The sequence below is a fragment of the Xyrauchen texanus genome, chromosome 17 (genome assembly GCF_025860055.1).
Source record: "Xyrauchen texanus isolate HMW12.3.18 chromosome 17, RBS_HiC_50CHRs, whole genome shotgun sequence".
Lineage (NCBI taxonomy): Eukaryota > Metazoa > Chordata > Actinopteri > Cypriniformes > Catostomidae > Xyrauchen > Xyrauchen texanus.
Window position 1 is genome coordinate 31,691,044 of NC_068292.1, and position 16,271 is coordinate 31,707,314.

At 39.0% G+C, this 16,271-nt stretch overlaps 1 protein-coding gene across 1 annotated transcript in view; it reads right to left on the reverse strand.

Annotated features, from left to right (window-relative positions):
* The window catches only part of LOC127657547 (R-spondin-1-like), a 59,690-nt gene extending 44,932 nt beyond the window's left edge, over positions 1–14,758 (reverse strand). The window contains exon 1 of the mRNA XM_052146392.1: positions 14,678–14,758. The gene's annotated coding sequence lies outside the window, so the exon portion shown is untranslated. The remainder of the gene's footprint in view (positions 1–14,677) is intronic.
* Positions 14,759–16,271: the final 1,513 nt, after the last annotated feature.

The following is a 16,271-nucleotide window of genomic DNA, read 5'->3' on the forward strand; positions in this document are numbered from 1 at the left end:
CTTCATCTTGTGGTTTCAATGTTTCGCTGGGGCAGATGCCATATTGAGCAAGTGCAGTAACTGACAGGCTTATTATTCCAAAGTCTTGTTTGTTTTCTGCATATTCTGTTAGTTTCTCTAAGAGAACATTTGAAACTGGAATATTGCATGTCTCTGTTGTTCACAAACAAAATCAACAAATCTAGGTCAATGATCTCAGAAGAAAACATTGTATTGTATGTGGCATGCTACATGAGCCTCTGCTATTTTTCACTAGACTTCCTCTCAGTGTTTTCGCTCTGGGTCCTATTGGTGGTTAAAAGCTGATAATTTAAGTGCTAGCCAAATACTTTTGAAGTATTGTTTTTACATAGACCTATGTTATATTCTTGCCCTTTGGGGAGCATACTATTGTCAATTGGCTATTTAGCACTCAATTAAGCACTCTTTATCCAAAGCAAGATAGGACTAAAGGTGCTATAGTAATAAAGTAGGGTTGTTATTGTCTCAATAACTCTCCAGATCCACATTCAACCCTGCTGTGTAGCATATGGAAATAAATGGCTAGTTCTTCTAATGCTAATTACGGTGTCGGCATGCTGATTGGCTTGGACTTTCACATCACACTCAAAATTCAATGACTTACTGATTGAGTGGAGAAATAAGGTTAAGTATTTTTCGAGCAAACGATAATGCTAGTAGTGCAGAGTTACAAGTAGGCCTAGTGCGTGTGCATAAGAGTGCTATGATTATGAGTACACCTAGATCATGAACGTCTTCAACTATAATCAGAATGTGGAATATTGTACACTTTATGCACTCAATGGTTCCAGCTGTACCTACAGAGCAGACAGGGTGAGGTTACAGGTTGTAGTTCCATTCATGTTAATAGCGAATGTTGCTACTACCGAAACTTCTGTGAAGATCACACCTTACAAATGGGAGTTCAATGCTCTACCATCACCCCACACTGTGTGCCTATGTACATTATTTAAGACAAAAGTATTTAACAGAGGTTGGCTAATGTGCTAAAGCTAGCAGCAACACATTGCATGTGTTTGAACATCACTTCCTTCAAGTGAAAAACTGTGAATGCTTCCATATAATAAAGTAATGAGATTGTTCCATTTTAGACGATACTACCCTTTGAATATCCATATACTAGATGGCTGAGTACATAGTGCATCATTTGAGACACAGCTAATGTTAACTTTTTCTTGTAACTATTCCCTGCATCCAAAACCACGTACTGTCATAGTATGTACTGTATTTGATGAAGGACGCACTTCACGGCCGGTAAAACAGTACGTTCTTTTTAAGTATGTATGCGAGTAGTATGAATAGATTTTGGACATATTTCATCCGCCGACATGGGTATTGACCTGTGACCTGAATATATGAAGTAAGAACAACAACTACAGAAATAGCTCGTGCTCGGTTTGTTGTACTCGGAACCGTCATATCCTGACGGAGATAGGAGTCAGGGGCGAGGAGCCTACCCCTGTGCAGGACGGGACTCAACTTGTGGTGGTGGGGTGGTGGAGGTTGCAGTGTTAGCACACTGAAACAGCAATGTGACAGATTGTGAGCCGACTTATAAAGCAAAGGCTTACATGTGATTGCCTGGGAATTACTCAGCTAATGGTGCAATGATGTTCAGCTTCTAGTCTTCCCACTAGAAATAAGCTACGCTTACATTTCTTGGTGTATAACACTTTCAGTTAAGAAGAGCCATCCAACTCGTGGTTCAATGGCGTTCTTTTAAAACTAGCATTTTGAATGTGCCACAGTTGCTTAGGGATTATGGGATCGTAAAGTGGCCAGTCGATTCGGACTTCAGAATCTCGCTGAATAAAGAAGGTCATCTGTGTATTTTCTGTGGTTATATTAATATTTCGCTTAATGCATCATGAATACTGAGGATTCAGACATTAAACACATGGCCAATGTACTGGAAATGTAAAAATGCAACTACATTGTAGTCAATATTATAAATGAAAATTATTTTTATTTTTTTTAAATCGGACAAGAAATATAACCTCTTGTAATGGGGAAATAGAAACAGACTCAGGATTTAATGCATGCATGCTTCTTATGGCACATTAAGGCCCCAGTATACTTACAAATATGTTCTTCGTTCTTTGTTTAGAGCCAAAAACAAGTTCAAAAGGTCTGAGCAACGTCATAATGTTTGCAAACATTCAGACATCTGCCACATTGCTGTATGAGGTGTTTAGAATTACATTTAAATATGAGGAAACACAAGATTACATGTAAAACATCAACTAATATGTCATTATCTTGAAATGTATTGGAATATTGTTACAATGGCTTTTTATCGGTTAATCCAGAAACCAAAGCTTCTTTATAACTGGACAGTCTTGCATATCTTATATACTTTAAAAATGTTTGGGCAGGTAGTTTAAAATGTACTTTGTGTGGTAACATCTAAATTAACTGGTTTTAAGTCAGAAATATTGCAGTAACACTTTACAATAAAGTGCCATTTGTTAACATTAGTTAATGCATTAGGTATCATTAACTAACAATGAACAATATATTTATTACAGCTTTTATTAAGCTACATTACTGTTAGCTAATAAAATTACAATTGTTAGTTAATGTTAGTTCATATTGCATTAACTAATGTTAACAAATACAATTTTAGATTTTAAACATTTATTAGCTAATGTTGTACTTAACATTTTATAAACTAATAACATCAACAAATTAATTAAGGCTATTAAAGTGTTGTTCACTGTTAGTTTATGTTAACTAATATTGTCAACTAATGTTAACAAATGGCACTTTATTCAGATCAGGTAGAAAAAGCTCATTAAGGTAACATTTGCTTGTTTACAATGTAGGTCATTTCTTTCATATCACAATTAGTTCTGTTGATTTGTTTAAATGTTTTTAATTAATCACAAAGTTATCATACACATGAGCTGCCACATATTTATGCTAGTTATAGTGTTAAAGGTGCACTAAGTAATTTTTCCCCATTAAAAAAGTTTGACTTCTAAAGAAATTAATTGTAATTTTGAAACATATGTATAAAATCATGACCACTCACATGAGATGAGGACTCTAGTCACATCAGTAACCTTATAAATGCTGTTTCATTCTACATGGGGGGGCCCTCATGGGGGCTGACATTTTAGACTCCACATGCCGAAGTGAATCCAAGTTGCTCCCAATGGCAAGTTAGTGCCTTGCATGGCAGCTCTGCCGCCATTGGTGTATGAATGTGTGTGTGTATATGGGTGAATGAGTCACAGTGTTAAGCGATTTGAATAAAAAATCAAATCAAATCACTTTATTGTCACACGACCATATGCAGAAGTGCAACAGTGGGTGAAAGTCTTGGGTGCAGTTCCTAGCAACTTAGCATATACACATATACCAATTTACAATAAACAACAGATTTACACAACACAATTTTCATATCTAATGTACACATAATTACACAACACAATAAGAGTATACAATGTACAGTAAACAATACACAAAATATGGTATACACGTACGATAAAAAAGTATATAAAGTGTATAAAAAATATACAGTAGGTTGTGTTGCAAGAGAATATAATTTATATACTTTATGACAGTCCAGTGTGAAATTAATAAAGTTTATATATAATAAATATATTGATATATACTGATATATTGATTGTGAGAAATCAAGTGTTCAAAAGTCTGATTGCTTGCGGGTCCTGATACCACCTGCCTGATGGTAGCAGTGAGAGCAGCCCATGTCTCGGGTGGATTGAGTCTCTGATGATCCTCCGAGCTTTTTTCACAAGCCGATTGGTATATATGTCCTGGAGGGAGGGAAGCTCACCACTGATGATCTGGCAGTTCGAACCACCCTTTGCAGGGCTTTGCGGTTGTGGGCGGTGCTATTGCTGTTCTGTATTGCTGTCAGGATGCTCTCTACAGTGCTGGTGTAGAACCGTGTGAGGATGTGGTGATTCATTCCAAACTTCCTCAGCCGTTTCAGGAAGAAGAGGCGCTGGTGAGCCTTCTTCACAACGGCTTCAGTGTGGACGGACCATGTGAGTTCCTCAGTAATGTGGACACAGAGGAACTTGAAGCTGCTGACTCACTCCGGTGCTCCATTGATAGTGATGGGGCTGTGTTCTCTGTCTTTTCTCCTGAAGTCCACTACAAGCTCCTTGGTCTTTCTGACATTGAGGGAGAGGTTGTGCTCCTGACACCAGCGTTAACAGAATACAGTTAAGGTTAAAAAGGCGCTATATAAGTGCAGCCCTTTTACTCTCACTCTTGGATTAAATTAATCATGGCTGATTGTGAGCATCTGAAACTGAAAACTATTGTTTTGAATTATGCTGAATCCAGGCCACTAGGTGTCACTTACAAAAGATAACACACTTACAAAAGATAACACATACAAACAGTCACTGAGTGCACCTTTTTGCATTTTTGACTGGTCTTGGGCTGCAGTGCTCCAAGTCCAAAGTCCAAGGCTCTGAGGTGAGCTACTTTGCAAGCTAATCACATTGGCCATAGTGTTTATGTGTAGGTGGGTCTGTAACACAAATGTTAATATGTATTGTTTTTCAAAAGATGCATTAGAGTAAAAATTTATCAAAATCATAACATAGCATGGTCTAAGTAATAGAGAAAAAACTTCTCACGAAAAAGTGATTTGAGTGAAAAGGGAATAAAACACACAGTTGTTGTAGCACCTCTAGAATTTATTTAATCTGGTAACAGCAGGGAATTTAACCTGGGGACACTTATAACAAGTTTTGCAAAGGTGTATACAGAGTCATGTTTTTACTATGAGACCAGGTTGGATTCATCGCGAAACACCATGCTGCTAAACCCTATGTACTCTATTGTGTACTTTCGTGCTATTTTTCTTCAGAAATGAAAAAGAGTTAGGATGAAAATAAGTGCATTTCAAATCGTTCGGAGGCCAGTGCAGACATACAGCACACAGGAGGTTAAGTCAATCACTAAATAGGGAGCAAGAGAGCATCCTATAGCTTCAAGTGCATTCACTCCTAACATCCAACCAAAAATTAAGATTCAGGCTGAAGATGATGTTTGTACCAATCAACATGGTTGGCAGACATTGGACAATGGTAATCAGTACTTAGATTCAGAATTTATTATAATTTTATTTTAACATGAATGGCAGTGATTGGAAAACGCTGGCCATTACTTTGAATATGCATTATTTATGATCATTTCTGATTAGTCAAATTGTTCAGCACTGGCTATCACTTGTTTGTTTGATGTGCAAAGAGAGAACACTGAAAGAAGAATAAAAAAAGATTTTGTGCATTTGCTCATTTGGAGTTTAAATGTTAGCAGATTTAGGTTCAAAACCCCAGAATTGATGAACACTTCTTTTGATGAAGTTTTGTGTAGCCTGAAGTCACCAGTTAGGCTGATAACAAGGTGAAGTTTGCATGCACCCATATAGCGCTGCTGCCTCATTAATACATCAAAGCTTTTGAACCTATAAATGAACCTACATGATGGCTGTAGCTGATTTTGTTCTCCAAATTTGTTCTCCTAAAATACACCAAATCCCTTGTGCTTCTACACATATACACTATATATGCTGCAGGCAGCTAGTGTGTATATAAGCAAATAGACTTCCACAAATTGAAAACACTGCAATGACAGACACTTTACATGACGAATAGGCCTCTTGGCCAAAGAGCTTGATGATAATAAGATTGAATGACACCATATGAGCATGGCTTTTCTTTGTGCATCTCTCTGGAATTATGTGGTAGTTCACACATCATGCTCAATTTAAATATTCTGCTTTGTTTAAAGAGCTTCTTAATTTTTCTTCAACCTACTCATCTAATCCATTCCAGATGTGAGCCAGAGGCTAAGTGAGATGGCAGTAAATTGCACACTTATGTTCTTATTACACACCGCTTGTGTGTGAATCTACAGTATATTCATGCCCTAGTATTTTTATTGTTCTCATATTTCATATGACAGACACTCCTTATTCTATGGAGTTGTCATAATATTGCTGTGCCAGATGGGTTCTGTGCTCCCACCTTCATATATGTCAAAAAGTCATACGTGGTGTTCAACACAGGTACTGAAAACAACTTCATGAAGTTATGGCACCAGACGTCTCTTATTTTCTGCAACTCCACCCCAAGAGACAGTAAAATGGAAGAGCCTCAAAATTCCCCTCATCCATAAGAAATAACGAGGAACAAGACTCACTTGGGTGCAGGTTTCATAGGGCTGAACATCAGAAACAGGGCTGGCTTGTTATAATGAGGGCAAAAGAGGATATACTGTAAATTAATAATGAGTACCACTTTTACTGTCTTTAATAGAGGTCTTCAAGTTCCTTTCAGTTTTTCAAAGTCATTGTGGGTATACAGTGGTAAAATCACTGTAACATACAGATTCAAGTAGCTTCTTGCATTTAAAATGACTGCAAAAGCTCTATGATAAAAGACACTAATACTTAATAAACAATACAAAACAAATGCAATTCTTTTTCCAAATTGTAGGTTATTGTTTTTTCCAAGCAACAAAGCAATTTGGGGCAATAAAAGGATTGTTCACCCCAAAATTAAAATTCTGTCTTGATTTACACTTTAATTATTCCAAACATGTATGACATTTGTTCTTACTTGGAACACAAAATAGAGATTAGGCAGAATCTTCGCCTCAGTCCCCATTCACTTTCATTGTATGGAAAAATAAAATAAATGATATTCATCTCCATTCATCTCCTTTGAATTTACACTTTTGTGTAAACTATCTAACTAAGTATAATTATATCTCCGTAGTTTTCAACCTATTGACGATATTCAATATATTATAATTACTTAACCTTTACCTGGAGCTTTTATTTTGACACTTCACCTTTACAGTTTTAATATGACGCTGAAGTTGCAGTTTATACAATATTCCACATCAGCACACTGGTTAGCTTAAATGAAGACTGCTTGTAGTCTTGATGTGGTTTATCCCAAAAGCGCTTTTTAAGTGATAATTGCGCTTCCCATCTGTACATCTGCGTCCATCCTCGTGCTGGGCGCATCTTAAACCAGGCTTTACTCGCGAGGAGGGCTAAACACCGTGTTACAGACCACAAGTCCTGAATTAAACAGAGAATTTTCAATTTGCAGAAGCACTATGGAGAATTTCAAACATCTCATGAGATCAGACAGACCCGACATCTTAAACAGCTCTGATGAGGAAAAGATGGGGAAACATAGTGTGTACCATTTCTGTAGTAACACCAACTGTAATAATAAATGAATTAAAAATAATAAATGAATTAAAATTAAAACTATAAAAGGGGAAGGAGTAGTCAACTTAGTTTTAATCTACAATGGCAGTTTTAATTATAGATTTTAAATGTTTAGGCTACTGTTTTGTTTTTTGTTTTCTGTTTTGTTTAGATTTTTTTTTTTTTTTTTCAAAACAAAATGTTATATTTTGTTTTATAGAAATCAATCTACATTTACCTATTCAATAACGATGAGCAATCCATGGTCAAACCTGTGGTAATTCTGACAAATACAAAAGAAGAAAAAGTAAGGGTTTTAAATTATGGACCTCTTTGAATTATGGACCAAGCAATCAGTAAATCTGTTAGTCTAATTCCCTTGTAGGGGGTATAATGTACAGTATAATGCAGCTATTGTAAGCCTAGACAACAGCCTCCAAATCTAAAGGGTGAATAAAATGCCTTTTAAACCTTGAAAAACAAGATAGTTTTGTTCTAATCTTAATCAAGCATTTTACAAAAAGAGAAAAGGTTTGTGATGAGGCTGTTAATAAGGCAAGTCAGTCTGTGGCCATCTTGGGAATGCTCCCAGGCAGCTTTTTTCTATGGATACAAGTTGCAGAAAATGACAGATTTAGCTATCAACTTGAGTGGTGTAGTGAAGTTAGGAGAGACACGAGACAGGAAAACAAGTGAACTATCCCCAGATGGCACTTTATTAATTCCAGTGAAGTTAGAGAAGGAAGAGAAAGGTGAAGAGAACTTGTGAAGGGGAGCTCGTGCTGGCAGGGGCAGTGTAGGTGCTGCTTATGGGGATCGGCGAGAGTGTCTCACCTCTCGAGGGTGACATACACCAGCAGGATGAAGAGTGCAGGGCAGTCAATCGCTTCCTATAAACAGAGAGCACATTGATGGGGAAATCTGCTGCAGGTACGACCAATCAGCCAGAGAGACTCTGTTGATTGCTGTTGCCAGGGACGATGCTGATCGTCCCTGGCAAAAAGCTTGTTTTCCCTGTAGGACCAGGTTGACCCCCCCCCATGTCAACCTGGTCCTACAGGGAAAACAAGCTTTTTTTACATAAATTGGAAGGGAGGCGGGAGGAATCTCTTACCAGACCTGAGCATGAGGATCCAATGCTTTAACCCCGCGTTTGTGTCCTTGGCGTGGGCCAACCATGGTCCGCAATTTGCATGAATGACTAGCCGAGCATGTATTATTGCAGCTCCAGGACTGTCCACTTTATTGCCAGGGCTTCCTTCTTGAGAACACCATGTTTGGTTTTGGCCAGGCTCAGCTTTTTGCTGATGTAAATCATGGATGCTCCTTTCCTTCCAAGCACTGGGACAGGACGGCTCCCACTACTATGTCTGAGGCATCCATCTGGAGCGTATAGGGCTGTGAGAAGTACGGGGAATGAAGGACAGGGGAGGTGGTGAGGGCTGTCTTCAATGCCTGGAATGCCCTCTCCGTCTCCTTTGTCCCATATGATATTTTCTGAACACCCCTTCTTGATCAGGTTTGTTAAGAGACAGGCCACAGAGGAGAAATACAGTGATAATACCAGGATAAAGCAACAATAATACCAACCCAAGGAAGGAACATACATGTGTCTTGGGAAGTCCATCGCGGCGGCTGCTTTTTCTTCCTAGGGGAGAATTACCCCTAGGCCGATGCAGAATCCTAGGTTCCATGCCTCCGAGAGTCCCAGGTAGCATTTGCGAAGGTTGGTGGTTAGTCAAGCCCTACATAGGTTTGACAATACCTTACCGAGATGGTCCAGATGGTTCTCCCAGCTCTCTGAATGGATCACGATGCCATCCAGCTAGGTAGCAGTGTACTATTGGTGTCCATTGGGCTGTAAGATAATGTTCATCGTTCTTTGGAATGTTGTTTATTTGGAAAGGCAGTTTTCTCCATTGCCTTGGTGGTTAGAGTGGTATGCCCAACTGATCAATAATTTAGTTAATTTCCACTACCGTAAGAGGCCCTTGCCAGGATGCCAAGAATTTACAGGAGGCATTTGACACAAACACCAGGACTGTCTCCTAGGTGGAATTCACAGACCTGCTACTCAGACCGGTGGTTGTATGTTCGCTCCTTGGTGAACTGGATGTCCGGCAGTCCTCACGGCTGCAGCCGAACAGTAGTTTGAAGGAAGTGAAGCCAGTGGACACTTTAGGAACTTCTCGTATCCCAAAGAGATACCAATCATGAGGTCCTAGTCGCGGCGGACCTCGGCTATCACCCGATGCAACATCCGCTTCAGCGTTTGGTTGAATCTCTCAACCAGCCCGTCGGTCTGGGGATGATAAACTGAGTTGCGTAGTTGTTTAACCTTCAGGAGCTTACATAATTCCGCCATCGCTGAAAGACGAAGGGGGTGCACTGGTCCATCAGGATCTCCTTGGGAATCCACACATGGCTGAAGAGTAGCTCCAGCTCTTTGCCGATGTTAGTGGAAGTGGCCTTGTGGAGCGGAATGGCTTTGGGGTGCCGTGTCGCGTAATTCACAATGACCAGTATATGTTTGTGTCCCCAGGAAGACTGCAGCAACGGCCCAACATGATCCATGCCTATGCGCTCAAAGGGCACCTCTATGACTGGCAGTGGGACCAGGGGGCTGTTCTGCTGACAAACTTTACAGTTTCAGCAGAAACTGATGGGGAAACCAGTGTCCTTTGTTGTTGGGTGGCCTTCTCCACACCTAGGTGACCTGCCATTGGATGGGAATGGGCCAGTTCCATCAGCAATGTGTGTAGAATAAATAATAAATAAAAAATTGATCAATTTTCACACATTATACATACATTTCTGCATATACATGGTGAAATTATTTATTTTTCACATAGCCCAGCTAAGCCAGGGTCAGAGTGCAGGGTCAGCCATGATACGGCACCCCTGGAGAGATAGGTTCAAGGGCCTTGCTCAAGGGCCCAACAGTGGTGTCTTGGGGCTTGAACCACTGACCTTCTGGTCAGTAACCCAGAGCCTTGACCGCTGAGTCACCACTGCCCCAGTGGGGTAGAGACGGGTTGGTGTTCTTTTCCCTCCACTACTCTGACCTGGTTTCATCAGTGCTTCAAGCAGTCATCCTCCCTTTGTTCCCTTGTGAAGGAGCCCCCAGTATTTATTTGCATTCGCATTGTGTGACTCACCCTTTCACTTGCCATTAATACCGGCTGTGCGCTGGTTTTCCGAGGGGGCCTTGGCAGTCCCCAAGGCGTGGGCTGCTTTTTTGGGGTATAGAAGGTCGTCCAGACCTGGCCAATCCTTCCCGAGTTTGTGTTTGTTTTATGTTGTTTTATTTTTGAGTTTTGACATTAAAGTTACATTTACTGTTTAGCCGGTTCCCGCCTCCTCCTTGCCAGTGCTTATACTTTTACACATATATTTCAAATCAGCAGTAAAATCTGACAACAGTGGTATAATAAACTTTGCTTCTTTACTCAGATCGTGGAAAAAAATTATGTCAGAACACATGCACTTGACCACAGTCTACAGAGGCAATTGCTGGTACAAATATTGGCATGCATTCTGAATAAAGACCAGCCACAGGGAAATACAGACAAGGCTAATTCAGACCAGATAACATTCTGTGTTCCACATGGCCTGCTTATGCTGTTGGTGATATGCTGGTAAAAACTTCTTTCATTCAACACAAAAGATTACGGCCTCTGTAATGAGGTCGTAGACATGATTTATTCTGTCATAACTCAGCAGCGAATATGTATATCATTCCATTTGAAGCTTATGCTGTAAAACACAATTATTTTACCAAAGATTTACTAGTTCTAATTTATAGCTTTTAGATTTTTGAGTATTTAATAACATTTTTAAAAATCCTAAACTGAAAAAATGGCTTTGTGAAGATATGATTTTCTGTCCCAAATTATATAGCTGATTTGTTAACATATTAAATACATTTCCTTTAGTTCACATGGAGCTTGGACAGACAGAAATGTCATGACCTGGGTTTCACCAAAGTAGATTATGGAAGTCAGTCTAGGCAGTGTCTGATGCCTGCACCATTAGAGTACACCATTATCTGGCAAATCTCATTCATGAAAGGAGCATGAAGGACCATACTCTTAATTTACAGGACCTGGAGCTAGCATCAAAGTGAATGTTATGGTTGGCTGAAAACATCATCTTTACTGAGAGCTGGCATAGTATAAAAAAACATTTTGAAACTGCTGCATTCAATCCTCCATTAATGCTGCAGGTCAGCATGACCCATCTAAATGTTTAAAGATTCTTGAAAACCTATATTTTTTAAAAGTTACTGCACTTTTCATAAAATTGTTTCTTTCAACTTACACTTAATGTCTTCTGTGGTGCAACTCTCTTGTTTTATCTGTTATCTTGCATTACATTTTTTTTATATTTGATCTTGTTATTGTTTTAGTGCCTTGGCAGACACTGTAGTGGCCTGTAACTGTCTACAGTGACTGTATTCAATTCTCAGTTCTGAGTGTTGTTGAACATGTAGCTAATATGAAGTGCTTTATTTATAATTTCCCTTATTTGGAATTCTTTCATATTTTTGCATTTATTATTGATTTGATTTAAGAAGAAACAGTCATAATGCCTAGGTCACAAGCTATCTTCACGTTGTGCTGAGGTTCAGTCACTTTGGTCTGAGATTTCAGGTTTGTGTGTGGCCGAACTCTTGCACATGTGTCCTGTCTTGTTTTTGTTGCCTGTTGTGTGCATCGCGTGGCGTTTGCATTACGATGTACGCTCAGGTGGCGTTGCTATACATTTTCTCATCTTGTTTGTCGGTTGGCATGGCCGTTTATTGCCCTACTGTCTTGGCGATGTGCTCTCATGCATTCAGGGGTTTTGTTGTCTTGGAAGAGCACGTGGATTTGTTTTGTTTCTGTATCGCCACATATCTCTCTGTCTTACGTCATACACCTCCTCCTTGTTTGATTATTATTCATTTATTAGTCACACCTGCCCTGTCTTGTTAATCTGTTGATTTCTCTCCATATTTTTGTCTCCTTGTGTTTGCTGTCCAGGGCCAGATCATCTTGTTTCCAGTCTTGTGTTCTTGTATTTCCAGTCGGTCTTGCTTGTTTGTTCCCTCTTCCTTATAGGTCCTGTTTCTCCCACCTGGTTCCTGTTTCAGTCCGGTCGGTCCTGTTTCCCCCTGCCCCAGCCTTGATTAACCTTTTTCTCCATCGGGGTAGTTTATTTCCCCCCTCGTCTGAGTTTTAGGTTTGATTGTTTTTTGCCCTTTTGTTATTTAATAAATTATTTTTCAACTCTGGATTTGGGTCCTGCCTCTGCGTTCTCTGACACTAAATGGTTAGAAAAATATATTCCCTAATAAAAGTAGAAATACTGCTGAAAATCAATTCCAGGGGGAAAATATTGACCCTTAAAAAAATACAACAAATAAGAATATCTGATACTGATGATGGACATATACACTATATTGTATATTACTGTAAATCCATTTCTCTCCATTCAACCTGTCTCATGCTAAGTGGTGTGAAGGCCACTGGAATTCCATTCTGTTTCTTTTCTTTCACATTAGAAGAGCAAAGACAATAAACCTGATTAATTTATTGGCAGCTTCAATAAACAGTATATAAAAAGTTATTGATTTCATTTGAATTTATAGAGTTTAATTATGAACAGTAGAGCTGTTGGTAAAAGAAGAGATTTAAAATGTCTATATATTTACTGACTGCAGCAGTACTTTAGATCATCATATAAAAATCACAGTTTTATGCTATGCTAACAATACCAATGGACTGTTTTGTGTCTCATGGCAACAGATGTTGTACACATCTCTTGTGCATCCTTCATCTCAGGCTTTACTCAGAGGCTCATTTCTCAATGTCTGAGTCACTTTTATTCTATTGTAAATGTTTGCTCTTTTAAATTAGTGAGGAAGAATATTTATTTGGAGCTGTCATAAGGCACACAGTTGAGCACTTCTTGGTACTGGATGGGTTATGTGCTGATATTTTCAATGATATGAAATCAAATATAACATGCAGAATGTTTCCTTGGTGAGAAAACAATATTTGCCTCAGAAACTGCTGTGTCAAAATCCAGTTGCTTACCATCCTTTGCCAGGTACAAGGAACACTTGAATCATAGTTATGTTTCCAAAGTATGCAGGAGCTCTTGCCACTTCAATTATTGTTTTTGCAAAGTGGACATACTTGGTTGGCTGAAGTGTCAGAGGAAATTGTTTAGGATTTTTGTACATGACAAAACCCCACTCCAACTATCCATAAAGGGAAATATAGCTCCCTTGCAAAAGCTTGCCACAGTGACTGTCCACATTTTTAGTATCCTGGGTTCCAGAACTTTATCTTTGTCTTTTATTTTCTTAATTGGCTTTCCAGAAAACTCTTCAATAAGAATTAAAGGTATAAGGCAGTGTCTTTTAAATCTTTTAAGTGGAATTTACGTGCTACTCATCCCATAAAGAATTATGTTAAGAAGAATGTAATATTTATTAAATTAAGAACTACGTATGTAATCAAATCAGTCAGTGTTTTTGTCAGTTTTAATGTATTTTCTGAATACTCACACATGCCCTCTACTATTAAGTTTGGGCACTTTAAGATATCGTGGTTTATACTCGAGTAATCTGTACATGCATACGTTTCTGTAAACTAAGTGTGTGCATAGTTGTAGTGCATGGCACAACATGTATGCAACGAATCACTTCTAGCCTACTCAATAAATGGACCGTTCCCATTACAACAAGAGTGAATATTAACACATTCTTCATGGTATCAGAACACAGTATGGAGTTTTAGACTATTAGTAACGTACTCTTGTAAGTGGATGAAACGAACAGCGCTTAGTTTGCTAGCCTGTCAGTGCATCATGATCAATGGTTTTCAGAGACCAGACCCATTCACATTCGATGGGAACATCACTGAAATTTGATTTTCGAGAAGGTGTACAACAATAAGGATAGCAAAATCTTGGTTCCTGGCGAATCCAGGGAATATCCTGGAAAGCCTGAAAAGGACATTATGTGAAATATGCAATCCTCAACCAAACAAAACAATGGAAAGAAACACGTTTTACTCAGATACAAGGTGAGAGTAGTGAATCATTTGTTAGCATTCTCAAATTCAAACCCAAAGACTGAAAAAGGTGAGAGTTTTGAATAATTTAGAGATCTCAGAATCAAATCCACTTTGGAGAAATGTCAGATGAGTGACTTACAAATGAGGCACATAACAAGCTATTTGTAATACAAAGTTTAACAACATCTTCAGCGTTTTGCTGCCAAGTTCTCAAGGTGGCTGCTCTTCATTAACGAATCACACGGCACACTGCTATCATATGAAGCATTAGAATGTAACAAAATTGCCCAAACATGCATAACAATGCTTCAAATGGCCTTCTACTGGTAGCAGTAATTCATTTATGCCATTCCATATTATCAAAAGCAGTACTCACATTTAATGTGAAACTTGAGCTTGTTTTGATGAACACGAAGCTGATATCCTGGCTGGGATTGATGACAACAGCACACGGAGCTCTTGGTCAACTGCTCTCAGTCGTTCTCTGTTTTTGTTCTTTATGTAAGTCAGACTGGAAAAGCTGAGCTCACAATGGTAGGTTGTGGAAAATGGAAGGAACACTGAGATTGCATCGTCTGCAATGACTGGATTCTCCTTGGCAGCAGTCAACCAAAAGTTTTCCAAAGGTAGATCACTGAATGTCATTTTCAAACCATGGCCCTGTCTCATTTCAATGAGCTGCTCTTGCTGCTGAAATGACAAGCTATTTGTGTGATCTATTGCAGATGAGCTAAATGTATATCGTACCCAGTCAAATGTTTTGATGGACATTGAGGAGAAATAAAAAGAAAATTTATCCTCAAGACTTTTCAAATGCTTAGAAACGACCTAACATAAAGCAGCAGTCCTGACTGAATATCCAGTTTGGGTGATGGGAAACATTTCAAGAGAGCCTCTTTCCACATGTTGTCGCCAAAGAGCAAGCTTTGATCTAAATCCATGCACCTTGTCTGTGCTAGTCAGCAAATTCTAATTTTTTTCCATGCATTCGTATATTCAGTTAATTGAGGTGTGCAAAAATGTCTGCCATGTATGCCAGCCTTCCAAACCACTCCTCATCTGCCACCAGCAACGCATACTTGAAATTCTCCGCAGTCAAGAAGGTTTTCAATTCTTCCCTCAGTTCATTCACATGCAATACAATTTTACCATGGGACAGCCATCAGACCTCCTTATGAAGCAATAAAGTCTGATGATCTCCTCACATAAGTTGGCAAATCGGCAGCTTTTCTAAGGTCTTGTTTATACAAAATTAACAATCTGCACTGCACCATCCAACACATCCGACAGCTCTTTTGGTAAAGTCTTGGCAACAAGTGCAAAACACGATGCAAAACACAATGAGTGAAATGACATTGTAATTTTTCTCTTTGACTCTGCTTATAAATCCTTTGGTAGGCCGGTCACAGATGCCACTCCATTGGTGCACACACACTATTTTCCCATTTTAGTCCTCCCTGTTCAATATACTCCAATGTCACCTGAAATATTTCCTCTCTTGTTGTTTTTGAGGGCAACTCTTTGCAAACAAATTCTCTCTGATGATTTCACCATCCACAAAGCTCATGTTTGCTAACAACTGAACATGTCCACTCACATCTGTTGATTCGTCAACCTGAAGTGCGAATTTTCCACTAGATCAAATTTTTTCCAGTACGACACTTTCAATGTCAGAATACATGTAATCAATGCATCTGGCGATTTAATTGTTTGAAAGAGGCACCTTTGCCATTTCAATCATGCAAGATGTATAATGTACAGCTGTACAGTGTTTTGTATTCCTGACTAAACATTTGCTTCCCCTTTAGGCGTGTACAAACATAATTGTCATGTTTTCTCCACAGGCACTTTCAATGTCTAAGATCACTACTTTTATAGTAGTGCATCTACAGCAATGCAAACACAGCAGTGCTCCCACAGGAGCTCCTTCACTATGCCGCCTTTCTACTATTCCATCTCCTCTACTCCAC